At 34.3% G+C, this 16,206-nt stretch overlaps 1 pseudogene; it reads left to right on the top strand.

Annotated features, from left to right (window-relative positions):
* Positions 9,541–15,147, top strand: LOC109349927 (annotated as a pseudogene).

Raw genomic sequence — 16,206 nt, 5'->3', positions numbered from 1 at the left:
ATTTTCACATCAAAGTGGCATATATTCCTCCTTTATTTTTCCCCATTTAATGCCCATTGGTGTTCCAAAAGTACCCTTTCGAAGTCCTGGAGAAGAAGATGCATCTTGGGTTGACATATAGAATGACTTGTCAGATATATTTGGTTATATGGGATTTACCCCGTTCTCCCCCCCCGATGGAGATATACTTCTCTTTTATCCCCCCAAAAATTGCTTGAATCCCCCCCCAAAAAAACAATTGCTTCAAATCATAAAAACAATTGAGCGTTAAGTGTAATAAAGTGCAATTAGGTTGATTTTTTGGTTTGGTTGAAGTGGGGGATATCCCGATTACTATTTCGCTCGAAATTTCAAAATTTATGGTTGGCTTGGTTGGACCAATAAGTTGAAGTGTCCAGAAACGGTATTGCAGTATTTGTTCTATATGTGCAAATCCAAATCGGGCGGATCTTTCTTTACCCAGAGGCGAACAAAAACCTAAAAGAATTGAAAAAGAATTAATCTAGTCAAAAACAAGAAAAGTATATTGTGGTTTTAATTCAATCTTGATGGAAAAAATACATCAACGAAAGGTAGTTCAATACAATAAAGTTAGTGCCTTTTTTATTTTATATATTCTATCCATATCTATGAAAATAAATAAAATAGAAAAAAGGAAAAAGAGTAGAAATTTACACATTGATTACTTTTTTACAATTTTCGGTGAATTGTATGCATCAAAAGGTGCATATATGACATTTAGGGGGTAAACTTATCCTAATCAATGGAATATATCGTGAAAGACTACTTTTTTAGGCCTAGAGGTTGATAGTGTAATATCAAACAAAATTATCGGCCTTCTGGTATATTTTTGTATAGAGGCGATAATCAAGATTTGTATCTATTTTTAAATTCCCAAGGCGGATGGGTAATCCATGTAATAGCAATTTATGATAGTATGAAATTTGTACAACTAGATGTACAAACATTATGCATGGGGTTAGCTGCTTCAATGGGATCCATTATTTTGGGAGGAGGCGAAATTACCAAACGTCTAGCATTACCTCACGCTTGGCGCCAATGCATTTTTTTTCGCTAAGAAAAAGACTATGCCTTCACCATATGAATATTGAGTAATAATAGCATGCCACTACGAGTTCAATACACAATTATTATTTTTACCATTTGATTATGTATCAAAAGATTAGTATGAGAAAAGGAGTGTTTACAATTGTTTTATTTGATATATGATAAGTGCCAAAAATACCTAATTTTCATATACTTTTTATTGCACTTATCCTATGAAAAAATGTGAAAACCAACTTAAATTCAACACTTTTTAGATAATTTTTGTATGTTTGAATAATATAATCTTTTATCACCTCTTGTCGAAGTTTCCCTTGAATTTTGTAGGAAATTGATTATTTCAAAAGAAAGACAATAATGCATGCCAAATCACAAGCCAAAAGTCCATAAGAAAATGCTCAAAACAAACAAGCTAAGTATGGCATGTTGTGTGCTTAAGCTTGTCACCAAAAGATAACTTAGGCTTGAAGAAATGTATGTTTCTTCACCATGAAGAAACCCAAGCTAGATATGCAAAGCAAAGCATAAACTTAAAAGCTGACTTAAACTTGAAGAAATCATGCCAAAAGAGCCAAGTAACCAACTAAAATCAACTCAAAAATCACAGAACAAAGGTTGCTTCAGCTGTGAGCTAGGCGGCAAAACAGGTCAAAAACCTAGCCATGAAGAAAGCTTGGCCAACTCATCAAGCAACTTTCCTATTCTTTGCTTAAAGGCTAAGCACATGACCTCATTCATGACATATGTTCTGAACAAGCAAGTAAGAGGTGTCACCATGCATGTAACCTAACCAACAATAGGTTGTCCAAGCTAGCTGCCCAAGATGGGACAAGCTGATGACTCACCAGCATGGGTGAGCCTGGACAGGCCCTAGGCGGCCAAACAGTGCAGCTAAGCTCCCATAACTTTGCCTATTAAAGGCACACCCACCTCCCCACTTTAACATATTGTACATTGTATATTCTTTGTAATTTCTTCTACTTCTTTCATTTTTGGTTCTCTCTCACTTGAGAGTGTTCTTAGCCTGTTTTTAGGAGTTTTGTTCTTAGAATTCAAGAAGAGGATGGAGTTGGAAAATGAGGTGCAACAACATGATTTTGTAACCTCATTTGGAATTAAAAGTATCTTATCCTTGGATAGATGGCTCATGCTCCTACATATTGACTTGGATTATGGTGTAAGATTATTTTTTTATTCATTTGTATCTTGTTTTGATTTCAATACATTCAAGTTATTACTTTTGGTTAAGTTTTGATTATTTATGTAGTTCTTAATGCGGTTTTAGCTTGATCACCTAAAACTTGATTTAAAGATCCAAAAGCTTCTTCTTTAAGTGTTGACAAGTGAAGTAAAGAGTATAACCTACACCTTAGTTCACTTGCCAAATCAAGCATCTATTTTAAGCAACTTATGTTCAAGGCTAAATGATGTTAATGGAGCCTGAAGTAGGGTCTGACAACCTACTCCAACGAGCGGCACTTAACTACTGTTTAGTGTATTACATAAGGTTTGAACATCATCTTATCATTCTAGTACACTAGATGAAGGGTTTAGAAGGCCAGGGGACTGGGGGAAATTTTATGAACTGATGTTTGGAATTAACCGAAAGTATAACACATAACTTGTAATGTTTTCAAAATCATTTGAGTCAAGAAGTAATTCCATCTTTCAAATCAATTTTCCCTTCTTGAATTTGTAAATAATTAGTTCTTTACTTTTTCATGTTTCTTAGTTCATAAAATCACAAAAACAACTTTATTTGCTACTTTTTACTCTTGATAAAATATACAAACTATGTGTACATTTCTATTAGGTAATTCCTTGTGATTCGACATAACCATATACTATACTACAATTGAATCTTGAAAGAGATGCAAATGTAAAATAGTAAAGTGTTAACTTATAAATTTTATTTGTTGACAAAGAAAGAGACCTTGAATCAAAGTGCAATTTAATTCATAAGTTGTATCTTTGTGAAAAGGAAAAATACATAGTTATAATGAGTGATCTAACTACTAATTTTTAGTTTCTATCATTTATTTTTCACAACTAAGACTTATTTTCTGTCATTTAAATTCTGCAACTAACATTTATTTATTGCTTTATTTATTTGTTCTTTACCAACCTTCCACAAGGAAGTAGTTTAGTTAATAAGGGATAACGAAAATATATATCACTCAATATCACTTGTATTAATTTGCTAAATTCTTACCATTATACTAGCGTTGGAATTTATTCCAACAAAGCCGAGATGGTATGAAATTGTTAATAATTCAATAAAGCTAAGTTTTTTTTATTAAAGGAACATTCTTGAAACCATTATATCGGCGTTGGAATTAATTCCAATAAAGCCGAGATGGCGAGCAAAGAATCGACCTGTCATTAAATAAAATAATCAGAAACTTTATGCCAAAAATAAAGCAAGAAGAATCGGGAGAAAATCTCTTTCAACAAATTGGCGTTGTTGCCGGAGAATTGCTAGATAATATAAATTCATAGGTATTAGAGAGTGAGTAAGGTACAAGGAAGTCTCATGGTGATAATTTGAAATTACTACTCTTAATATCTATTGAAAAAATCTCTTGTGCTGCAAGAGTACTGAACATAACGTTCAATGGACAAGAAGATGAACCAGTATACAATTCGATGAGTACACTCTTCTCCTATATCTCGTTAAATTTGTTTGATATTTTTTTGCATTACCTTTCCGTTGTTATTAACTCTGAAATTTTGAATTGTGCAGAAAAATCAGTCACAGGTTTTAACAACTAATTCACCCCCCTCTTAGTTGTCATCTCAATCTTACACACCAAACTCAGAACTAAACCTAATCACATAAATCTCAAAAGCACCCTAGATTCTAATGAATATTAATGCAAGGTTTTATGAATATGCACTCTATTGAAAATATGAAAATTCTTTCTCTTTCTCTCTCTTGAATTTCAAAGAAACACTACCTCAAATCAACGGAAGATTTCGCTCAGAGGACTCTTAGAAAATATGAAAACTAATATTCTGAACCAATGAGAATATAAATGGTTTTTATACAAAACAATTTTATGTTCGACCTAATCGATTATCTAAACTGGTAATCGATCATCGATAAGCTAAAAACAAGATATTTGATGGACATAATTGATTATTACTTTTGATAATCGATTATCGTTTCCATAAGACCAAAATATTTAACTACTGGAACTCTAAATAATCGATTATTACAATGCCTAATCGGTTATCAGATTCCATGACTAGATAATTGATTATTGCTTCATGTTAATCGATGAACATTTGAGTAACAAAATCCTCTGTCTCTTTATGGTTGGTTTTAGGGGACATTAAGATGAGAGTAAAAGCATCAAAACATTAAGTGATGCATCAATTTCTAGAAAAGAAAATTTTCTACTCAATACAATAATAATAAGAAAATTCTAAAATTTATCTTGACACCTATCATTAGTAAGAAACGGTTTGTTTCACCATGACCTTCTCTTGAATTCTCAAAATTTCTTTCGTCCATTGTCGCAAGGGCAAAGAACTCATCGCTATCTTGAGTGTGCTACCATAGGCTTCTATTTCATTTCTAGTGCAACCTTTGATAGTAACAAAGGATATTTGGTAAGAGAACTGCACCACACAAGCATGCAGATCTTTTATATAACACGTAAAATAATCTAGTAAATTAATCTAACACATAATCATTGAATCATACACTTTTTGTTGAATTATGTTAGGGCCTATCTTGCACCCATTGGGCCCTAATGCATCATCTAGTGCTTACACATTGGAGTAGCCAATTTTAGTGTGCCTCCTTATTGAGAATCGTGCACTCACCATAGAGAGAAGCACATATTAGAAGTGATAAAATTATCCACAATTCATCCAAATTAAATTCATCCAAATCCATATGTTAGAGCTAATAGATTTAAATGGATATAATTTAATGGGTAGTGTTGATAATGAATGGATTCAAATCCATCCATTATATTCAATGAATATCCAACCCATAAAAAACATAAAAACAAAAATATTTTTTCTCATAAAGCAACATGCACACCCAACTTTGTTATGCAAACTCAACATGCAAAATATAAACCAATATTATTAATATCATACTGGTCAGAATAATGGTATATTTGTATGGTGGTTCAACTAGTGGTTCACTATTAAGTCGCATACCGATGAAGTTAGATATTTATATATTTTATACTAATATTAATCTTGAAAAATCAATAAAGATGACAATAACAATTTTTGTTTATACCACTTGTTAAATATGTATATTGTAGACCACACTTTAGATGTATAGAAAATATAGTAGTTGTGTTAAACTGGTAATCGATCATCGATAAGCTAAAAACAAGATATTTGATGGACATAATTGATTATTACTTTTGATAATCGATTATCGTTTCCATAAGACCAAAATATTTAACTACTGGAACTCTAAATAATCGATTATTACAATGCCTAATCGGTTATCAGATTCCATGACTAGATAATTGATTATTGCTTCATGTTAATCGATGAACATTTGAGTAACAAAATCCTCTGTCTCTTTATGGTTGGTTTTAGGGGACATTAAGATGAGAGTAAAAGCATCAAAACATTAAGTGATGCATCAATTTCTAGAAAAGAAAATTTTCTACTCAATACAATAATAATAAGAAAATTCTAAAATTTATCTTGACACCTATCATTAGTAAGAAACGGTTTGTTTCACCATGACCTTCTCTTGAATTCTCAAAATTTCTTTCGTCCATTGTCGCAAGGGCAAAGAACTCATCGCTATCTTGAGTGTGCTACCATAGGCTTCTATTTCATTTCTAGTGCAACCTTTGATAGTAACAAAGGATATTTGGTAAGAGAACTGCACCACACAAGCATGCAGATCTTTTATATAACACGTAAAATAATCTAGTAAATTAATCTAACACATAATCATTGAATCATACACTTTTTGTTGAATTATGTTAGGGCCTATCTTGCACCCATTGGGCCCTAATGCATCATCTAGTGCTTACACATTGGAGTAGCCAATTTTAGTGTGCCTCCTTATTGAGAATCGTGCACTCACCATAGAGAGAAGCACATATTAGAAGTGATAAAATTATCCACAATTCATCCAAATTAAATTCATCCAAATCCATATGTTAGAGCTAATAGATTTAAATGGATATAATTTAATGGGTAGTGTTGATAATGAATGGATTCAAATCCATCCATTATATTCAATGAATATCCAACCCATAAAAAACATAAAAACAAAAATATTTTTTCTCATAAAGCAACATGCACACCCAACTTTGTTATGCAAACTCAACATGCAAAATATAAACCAATATTATTAATATCATACTGGTCAGAATAATGGTATATTTGTATGGTGGTTCAACTAGTGGTTCACTATTAAGTCGCATACCGATGAAGTTAGATATTTATATATTTTATACTAATATTAATCTTGAAAAATCAATAAAGATGACAATAACAATTTTTGTTTATACCACTTGTTAAATATGTATATTGTAGACCACACTTTAGATGTATAGAAAATATAGTAGTTGTGTATCATTCATACAAATATTTTGGTAAAAATAAATCATTTTCATTAAAAAATAATTTTAAATGAAACTAGTCGGTATGACCGGTACGGTTAAATTAAAAATCAGTCGATAAGACCAGTACGGTTCAATTGAAAATCAGACGGTATGACCAGATTTTACCAGTATAATTGTATAGTCGTTATAAATGTTGTATCATAACAGTATTAAGACCGATTCATCGGTTTACTGGTTGAACTGATCAGTACAAACCAGTTTTGATACTAGTAATATAAACTATTATCTTCATAATAAAATGATTCCTTCAACAATATTTTTTTTATCAAAGTATTCTTTCAAAAAGTCAATAAGGATTGATAAAACATTTTATGTCATGATTGAGCATAAAAAAATGCATGATTGCACAATATAATATCTCTAACTTCACCTACATTGTTACCTTTCAGAGCTTTCACAAGTAAATTTAAATACTGAGATTTTTAAAAAGTGTTTTAAAAAACACATTTTAAAAATGTTTTTTGAATTGATTTTTAAAAATACTTTATTAAATAATATTTTTTTAAATGATTTTTATCCTTAAAAAAAATGTTTTAGTTCATATTAAAAAAAATGGATTTGATATTCATCTATCCAATTCATTAAAATGGATAAATGGATGGAATTGATGAATTGGAATCCATTGAATATGGATGGATTGAAATCCATTGGATATAGATGGATTGGAATCCATTGGATATGGATGAATTGTAATCTATTGTATGTGGATGAATTAGAATCCATCGTATATGAATGAATTGGATAGTTTAGAAATGTGATTTTATGAATTGGATAGTTTAAAAAATTAATAATTAAATATTTGTCTGATTAATCACAAGTAGTGATATATTTTGTTGGGATTGAAGATGTTCACCCATTTCTCAACCCTTTGTAACTTCCATATCAAATATTAACTAATTTAATATTTTTTTTATTTAAATTAGAAGTATAATGATGATAATTCTCAATCATCCACCGAATAAGTTAAAAAAATGCAACAAATGCTATGAATGCAAACGAATAATAAAATCTGATAGGTGCTTTTGTTATAATAACTCAGATTGGAATTTTGAAGGATCGTTCGTAATATACGATTTATCATACTTATTATTTATATTATAGTAATCTAATATGTAATAACATTAATTTTGCTTTTGTTCTATTTTTGGTTTTAATCACAAGTCTAGGTCCTGAAGATTGAATCTTCCTTATATGATATTTAGATTTAATATGGACTTAGATTCCTAAGACCAAGTGTATTGTTGGCTTTATTTTTTTTATACCAATAATAATGGTTTGTCATTTCATTTGTATTATAATAAAAATACTAAATCAAGAAGGAATTCTAAAGCTACTATATATTTTTTGGTTGGAGTAAGTTAATATTATGCAACAAAAGTTTTAGACAAAGTTAATTTTCATATTTTAATTATAATACAAGTAGTAATAAGGGTAGTTTGATAATTTTCATTTCAAAAAAATATACCTCTAGTCCCTAACCTTCTTTCTCCTCCCAATGACCTCTCAATCCAAAACACCAAAAACTTCTTCACCGCCAGAACCTCAGCACACCAACTGCCACAACTGTACATCACCATGTTACCACATTGCCCGCAAACAGCAACAGAACATGCATCATGCCAGCCCCTAAGCAGGGCCCGAACAGCCCCAAAACACCCTCCCACCCAAAACAGCCCCAATATGAAACAGTTCAGCAAAATTATTCAATTAGAATAACTTATTTGCTTCATTGTAAGGTTTAACAATTCCTCTTTTCATGAAAAATACGTCTACTAAGTACTAATTAGAAGGTCCATTGAGAACATATATTAATGATGTCATATTTTTCATGCACCGTAGAGATAGAGACAAATGCATTAAGGAGGAAACAAAAATCATTTCTATGTACTCAACTTCTTGACGGGGTTATATAGGGGCTGTTTGGGGGCTGTTTTGAGGCTATTTAGGGGTTGTTTGGGGCTGCTTTGGGGGCTATTTAGGGGTTGTAGGGTCAATTTGGGGTTGTTTGGGGGCATGGGGTTGTTTTAGGGTTATTTGGGGGCTGGCATGGTGCAAGTTTTGTTGATGTTTGAGGGCAGTGCGGTAGTGTGCAATGGTGGCAGTTGGTGTGGACGTGCACATGAAGATTGTGCTTGCTTCATTGTTGAGGTATGAGAGGTGGTAGGATGAAATAATTGGCTTGTCTTCCATGGATTGTGTTGGAAAAATGATGATTTTGAAGTGATTTTAATGTACATTCATGTCATCATTTATGGTGACTTTTGGGTTATGATATAAAAAACTTCTTAGTCTAGTCTCATGTTGTTTGGAGGAGACAAGTTGAAAAACTTTATAAGTCTTAAGTTACAACCTTAGGATGTGCCCCTATGGGTACAATGATCTTGTGAATGAATGAAGACTTACACAAACAATAATCCTCCACACACGCGTGTGAGCACCACCTCCATCCCCGGCCGGCTTGGACCATGTGTTGACCAAGTCAACACACGTGTGGCACATTTGTGTGACTAAGTCCACACGATTGGAGAAGTGAGGAGAGTGAGGGAGAGACTCTCTCCAAAGTCGGATCGTGGGATTTACCACCCGATCTGACTATCGGATGAGGGGGCCTTTGGATGTCTCAAACTATAAATAGAGGTCTTCTCCCTCATTGTAACTCGTACCAATCGAGCAATCTTCATCGGCTTTCCCCCATAAATTTCCGCCGATGTATTTCCAGCAGCCTTCTCCCTTTCTTTCTGTGGCACTTTCGAATTGACACATACTAAAACTGTGGGAATTTCGAGAACTGACACTGATAATCAATATCGTGGGAAAAGAATTGGCACAGGTAGCCATATTGTGCGTGTATTCGAGATCGATTCTTACAGTGCAGTAAGAAGTTGCATAATAGAGAACTTATCCTGCGTGTGGTTGACAGTCTGCTTGCACAATTTTGGTAGTACCACGAAACGTTTTAAAGAGAGTGACTTGGTCGTGACTCAGCCAATAAGTATTATTCCGTGCTATTTAGAATTGTTGCGAGCTATGCAAACATCAAATTGTTATGGAAGAAACCTTGAATGCCCTAAGGCTACTTTGATTCCAGGATATGATCGTTTATGATTCGTGTATTTGTTTTCGTAATTGCGGGTTGTCTCATTTTGATTATGATAATGAGGCTAATTTTGTGGTGGTTGATGATGAGGTTGAGGAAAGTTCTACCTCATCAAAGGAGGAGGATGGTGACATGTGTTGTTGTGTTGGTGAAAATGAGATTAGATGTAGGAGATTCAATATGGCCTCACTTTCCACGCCTTTTAAGACAATGTTGTATGGTGGATTCGTGGAGTCACAAAGGGAGAAGATTAATTTTTCGCGGAATGGTTTTTCTCTTGCGGTAATGAGGGCTGCTGAGATATTTAGTAGGACGAAAAGGTTGGATCAATTTGAACCAAATCTTGTACTTGAGCTACTTTCATTGGCGAACCGATTTTGTTGCGAGGACATGAAGTCTGCTTGCGATGCATATTTGGCATATTTGGTTTGTGACTTGGAGAATGCAGTGTTGCTTATTGAGTATAGACTAGAGGTGAACGCTTACCTGCTTGTGGCTACTTGTTTGCAGGTGTTTCTTAGGGAGCTCTCGAGTTCGATGCATTGTTCAGGTGTTATGAAACTATTGTGTAGTCCAGAGGTAGGGATAGGCTGGCTTTGGCGGGGTATGAAGCACGGATTCGCCAAATACCCTCGCGTGTCGGTGTCCGACACGTATCCGACACGGATACGCTCAGATTCGCGAAGGATACGTGTTTATAGTGTATCCAAAAATTAAAAAATTAAAAAATAAAAAATATATCAAGACACGTATCGGATTCGTTTTCAATAAAATATAGGATATATAGATTCGTTTTTATGATAAGATAGATTTGTTTTCAATAAACACTCACTTATTTAAAGGTCACATCATACCAACTTACCATCACACCACATTGACCCTCGAATAGCTGGTACTTTCTGATCCATAACGTCGCCGGCCGGTGCTTAGTGTTACTGCATCTACCGCGCCATAGGTATGTTGTGAAGAGCAAACAGAAAAAAGGCGTACCTTTCTTACTTCTTAGTCTTTTCACTTAGTATGTTTATAAAGAGAAGAGGATGTGTGAGTATTAATAGAGAAGATAAATAAAAGGCATACCTTTATTTCTTAACAGAGAAGAGAAGAAAGAGGGTAGGAGAGAAGAAAGAGGGTAGGAGAGAAGAAGAGGATTTACACTTATAATTTTATCATGTTTTATGTATTTTTTATTAATTTATACGCGTATCCTTGAATGTATCGTATCCTACATTTTAGAAAAAGTGCGTGTCGATGTATCGGATACGTATCGTATCCGATACACGTATCCGTATCTGTGCTTCATAGTTGGCGGGGCATGCATCGTTTGTGTTGTATTACTTTTTATGTCAGATTGTAATGGAGGAAGAGATGAGGTCTAACACAACTGTGATGCTATTGGAAAGATTAGTCGAGCGTGCGGCGGAAGGTTGGGAGAAGCAGCTTGCGTTTCACCGATTAGGTGTTTTTATGCTTGACAGAAAAGAATACAAGGATGCACAACATTGGTTTGAGGCAGCAGTGGAGGCAGGGCATGTTTATTCTTCAGTGAGTATTGCAAGGGCCAAATATAAGCATGGTCATACATATTCAGCATACAAGCTGATGAACTCCAATATTTCTGATCATAAACCAGTTGGCTGGATGTATCAAGAAAGGTCTTTGTATTGTTTTGGGAAGGAGAAAATGACGGACTTGATATCTGCAACTGAATTATATCTGATCTTTCCTTTGCTTACCAATTCGGGTGGTTTCTTTGTTAGAGGAGAACAAGATTGGATTTGCCATTGCAGAAATCAATAAAATAGTTGGTTTCAAGGTTTCTCCGGGCTGCCTTGAATTGCAAGCTTGGTTCTTGATTGCCATGGGGGATTATGAAGGAGCCCTCAGAGATGTCCATGCAATTTTTGACATTGGATCCCAATTATATGATGTTCTATGGGAATATGCATGGTGGTCACTTGGTCGAACTACTTTGCCCTGTTGATAAGCAAGGGAGTCAGGCTGATTGCTGGATGCAATTGTATGAGCGGTGGTCCTCTGTTGATGATATTGGTTCTCTGGCTGTTGTACACCAGATGTTAGCAAATGACCCTGGGAAAAGTCTTTTGCGGTTTCGGCAATCTCTCCTCCTGTTAAGGTGAGTGCAATCTGTACATAAATTAATTCAAATACAACTTAGTTTTATGTTAGTGAGTTCCGAAAAGTTTGATTCTTTTTTTATTTCATACATTTCTCTCTGGCAAAAAATCTCTATGAATGGAATTGTAAGTGAGGAGAGTGATATTTAAATATTGCTAAAAATGCTTTTATTACTCTTTTCATTTTGAACCGACTACATTTCTGCATGGAATTAATGGCTGTGCTAACTGGAGTTTATAGTCATGTTGTACTATGTCAAAGTTGGAGGAAACTGTGGCATGTTCATCTATCAAAGAAAACTAGGACAAAGTAATGGAAGTGTAATACATGTTTATGGTGTACATTGTTGGGAGTACCACTTAAATAGCTATTAATTATATAATACTTATATTCCTATAACCAACTATATTATATACAACAACAACCAAACTTTTATTCCACTAGGCAGGGTCGGCTATCATAAATCATCTCTGTTGACAAAGCATTGATCTCTAAGTCTTTCTTAATCATTTCGCCTATGTACTTTTATAGTGTCATAAGTTTTAAACCAGGCCATGTACTTTTTGTTGTTATTGTACGTTTACTGCATGTGGAATGGATCCTGATATCTACTTTGAAAGACTGGTCGGGAGTGTATTAATTGCCAAGGACTAATTGTATCTTACTGTTTAGGAGTTCTGCTTATCTACTTTTCTCTGGTTTTTTATATACATGTATTGATGCTTATCCTAATAGGATAGTTGATGAGTCTCTAGTCCTCCACCATATTAAGGCATGACCTTGACTAAAGTGGGTGTTGTTCTTGAATCTGGCAGGTTAAATTCTCAAAAGGCAGCAATGCGTAGTTTGTGGCTGGCAAGAAATCATTCTACTTCTGACCATGAAAGGCTTCTCTACGAAGGATGGATATTGTATGGCACTGGTCATCGTGAAGAAGCATTAGCGAAGGATGAGGAGTCCATTTCTATTCAAAGATCATTTGAAGCTTACCTTCTCAAAGCTTATGCCTTAGCCGATTCAGTTCTTGATTCAGAGTCTTCAAAGTATGTGATCCATCTCTTGGAGGAAGCTCTGAGATGCCCTTCAGATGGTCTCCGGAAAGGGCAAGTGAGAACTTCATTGTTTTTGGACCAAACATGTTAGCTTGATTTCAGTGCTGAAGTGATGTATTTATTTTTGTCATTCCTTTCCGTTGCAGGCACTGAATAATCTTGGGAGTGTCTATGTAGATTGTGATAAGCTGGACCTTGCAGCTGACTACTACATGAATGCCCTCAACATCAAACATACACGGGCACATCAGGGATTGGCATGTGTATATCATCTTAAAAATCACCGAAAAGCTGCATATGATGAGATTACAAAGCTAGTAGATAAGGCCCAAAATAATGCATCAGCTTATGAGAAGCGTTCAGAATATTGTGACCGTAACATGGCAAAGAGTGATCTTAGTATGGCAACACAGTTGGATCCTCTAAGGACATATCCTTACAGATATAGGGCAGCAGGTGAGTCGCATACCGTGATTGCATGCCATTTTTCTGTTTCAAATATTTGTTCTGCCATCTTTTATAGTATGCCAGTTTTCTTACCATGATTGGATGGTATTTTCCTTTATTCATCCTTTTTGATAAATTTCATTTTAATTTACCCTGTATATTTAACCCCGTGCATTCTATCCTCCAGCTTGCTTCATTTGTGGGGTTAAGGCTGTAAATATTTACCCTCCCCATCGCCGCCTTTTTTTATTCTCCAAAATCCATAGTTTGAGTTGGTAGCATGTGATTTATGCTTCCTTTCTAAGCACTGCATCAAGATGAACTACCATTCATGCTCTTCATCTGAACTTTAGCTATTGATTATGCAGTTTCCTAGAAAAGTCATAATACAGTGTAAAATAAAGGAAAATGATGCATGTCTTGCACACTTCAAAATTAGGAAATTAACATCTGGTGTTGCTTTAAATGTTGATGGAAAATCATAGCAGTTCAGAGAGGTTTTGTACATAACATGCCAATCAAATTACACATTAGTAGTTCATAGAAAATATAAAAAATACACATTATTATAGGGTGACATGCTCATTTGGGGTTTGTTTATCCTATATGGAATGATCAGTTATGAAGTGAGAGATCTTTTCAATTTGAGCTTTTCCTTGTTTAATGATGTAACTCGATAGAGGTCCACTATAATTTTCCGTGCTCATGTTCTTCTGATATTTGGCCTTTGTTTAAGAATGAAATACTTTTGCTTTCTGTAATCATCTTGATGAAACAATATGATCATGATGTGGTGTTGAACCTCTAAAACCTGTTAGTGCAATGTGTGTTCGGCGTACACAAAGTTTATCAAGTTCTGACTTCCATATGTCTACCAGTTTTAATGGATGATCATAAGGAAGCTGAAGGAATAGCAGAGCTTACAAGGGCCATAGATTTTAAGCCAGATCTTCAATTCTTATATCTTCGAGCAGCATTTCAGGATTCAATGAGTGATTATGTTTCTACTCTCCGAGATTGTGACGCAGCCCTTTGCCTTGATCCTAACCACGTTGAGACGACTAAGCTTTGTAAAAAAGCATGGGAGCGTGTTAACGAACAAAAGTGAGATAATCAGAGATACGAAAACTAATCATATTTTCTGCGTTTTCTCTGTGAGGACAAGCCTATTCTGGCCAACCTGAACTTTTTTCACTTACGAAGGTCCAGTTGTCATCCGTGTCTTTATCTGTTAGATTTTGACTCCAGAAACGGTATGGTTTAAATCTTTCAGCCAGCCCTCTGGAAACAGAATCACAAAAAGGAAACAAAAAATTAGAAAGCCCGTTCGTAATGAAACAGAAGGGGAAGTAGAGGAGCAGGTGACTAGCTTGTAAAAATATGTAACGAAATATGGTTTTGTCAGTGTATGGTTAAGTAATGCAGAGTTGCTGCTGCTATTTTCCACTATGCCAACCCAGCAAGATTGGTGATGAGTTACCAGTTAGACAAAACATGTACATCAAAGCTAATTTGTTATGTAAGTCCAAGATTTAGATATTTGATTTTTTAAGTCCAAGATTTAGATATTTACAATTTTTTAAGTCCAAGATTTAGATATTTACAATTATATTTTTGGCTGATCAATAGGCAATTCACATTTGTTATAACAAATTTTCAATCTTCTCTCTGTTGTATATAAACAATTTTACCCCCTTATAGCATATATTGGTGACGAGTTCTCTTTGGAGAAGCCATATCCACACCCTGTTATATAAGTTTTGATCTGCTTATTTATGTATGTTTCCCTTGTTTAGTTTTTATTTTTTGGATAATTTATATTGTTTAGAATTTCAAACCATCTTGCAAAATGTTGTTTGAACATGCAAAACTCAACTACGCAAATTAAGCTGATGCTGCATTACTTTTTCTTTTGTCCTTTCATGCTGCTTCTGAAACCAGGCCTCTGCATTTGAGTTCAACACATGCTAATGCTGCATCTGTTTAAATGTTAATCGGGTTATATTAGTCATGACTCGTGAGTATAGTAAGTCGTTAGAGGGGAATTATGTTATGCTGCTATGTATGTATTAACCAATCTTTTCTTCCTCTCCTTTTTTCTCGTGTTCGCATGATATTTTATTTTTCTGGTATGTTCAAGATTTATTCACATTGTGGAAGTACTTATTCATGGTCAACTTGCCTTTTCCAGATTTAATCAACTTGCTTCTTCATTTTCATGTATAATGAGAATCTTTGCTACATGTTAATGAGTGGCAAGCCTTATCTCTCTATTGTAAATTATTTGATATCTTTATGACATGATAATTTAGCTTGATTTCTTGTCATATCTTAAAGAATGGGAGATATATATACCATGGATTTTTAACTTAGTGCACTCTCTTGGATTTTTATTTGTGATTTTCTAGTTACATTAACGTACTAGGATTCATGCTTGAATGACTTGTGGCATGATTATATGACTTTTGTTAGATTGTGAAGGGACATAATAGTAGATCTGTTTCTTTCCTTTGGATATATCTTTTTGAGATTTTTATCCCCAATCACAGTTTTTCGGTAGTGTAATCAAAGGTTCTGTTAGATTAATTCTAATTAGTGGTTCATGTTCTTGAAAGTTACTAGTTTGAATGAAAGTGCCTAATGTGATGATGGTTGACAATGGATGGATCAAATTAGTGGGGATGTTGTTAACTCCCTCCCCTCTCACTTCATGGGTAGTTTCCGTGAAAGTGAAGGAGTTACTTTCTCCAAGAACTCCTCCTAAACTCTTCTATCATGCATTGGAAAA

This window comes from Lupinus angustifolius, chromosome LG01 (assembly GCF_001865875.1).
Source record: "Lupinus angustifolius cultivar Tanjil chromosome LG01, LupAngTanjil_v1.0, whole genome shotgun sequence".
NCBI classification, from domain to species: domain Eukaryota; kingdom Viridiplantae; phylum Streptophyta; class Magnoliopsida; order Fabales; family Fabaceae; genus Lupinus; species Lupinus angustifolius.
This window is presented reverse-complemented; position numbering and strand designations above follow the sequence as displayed.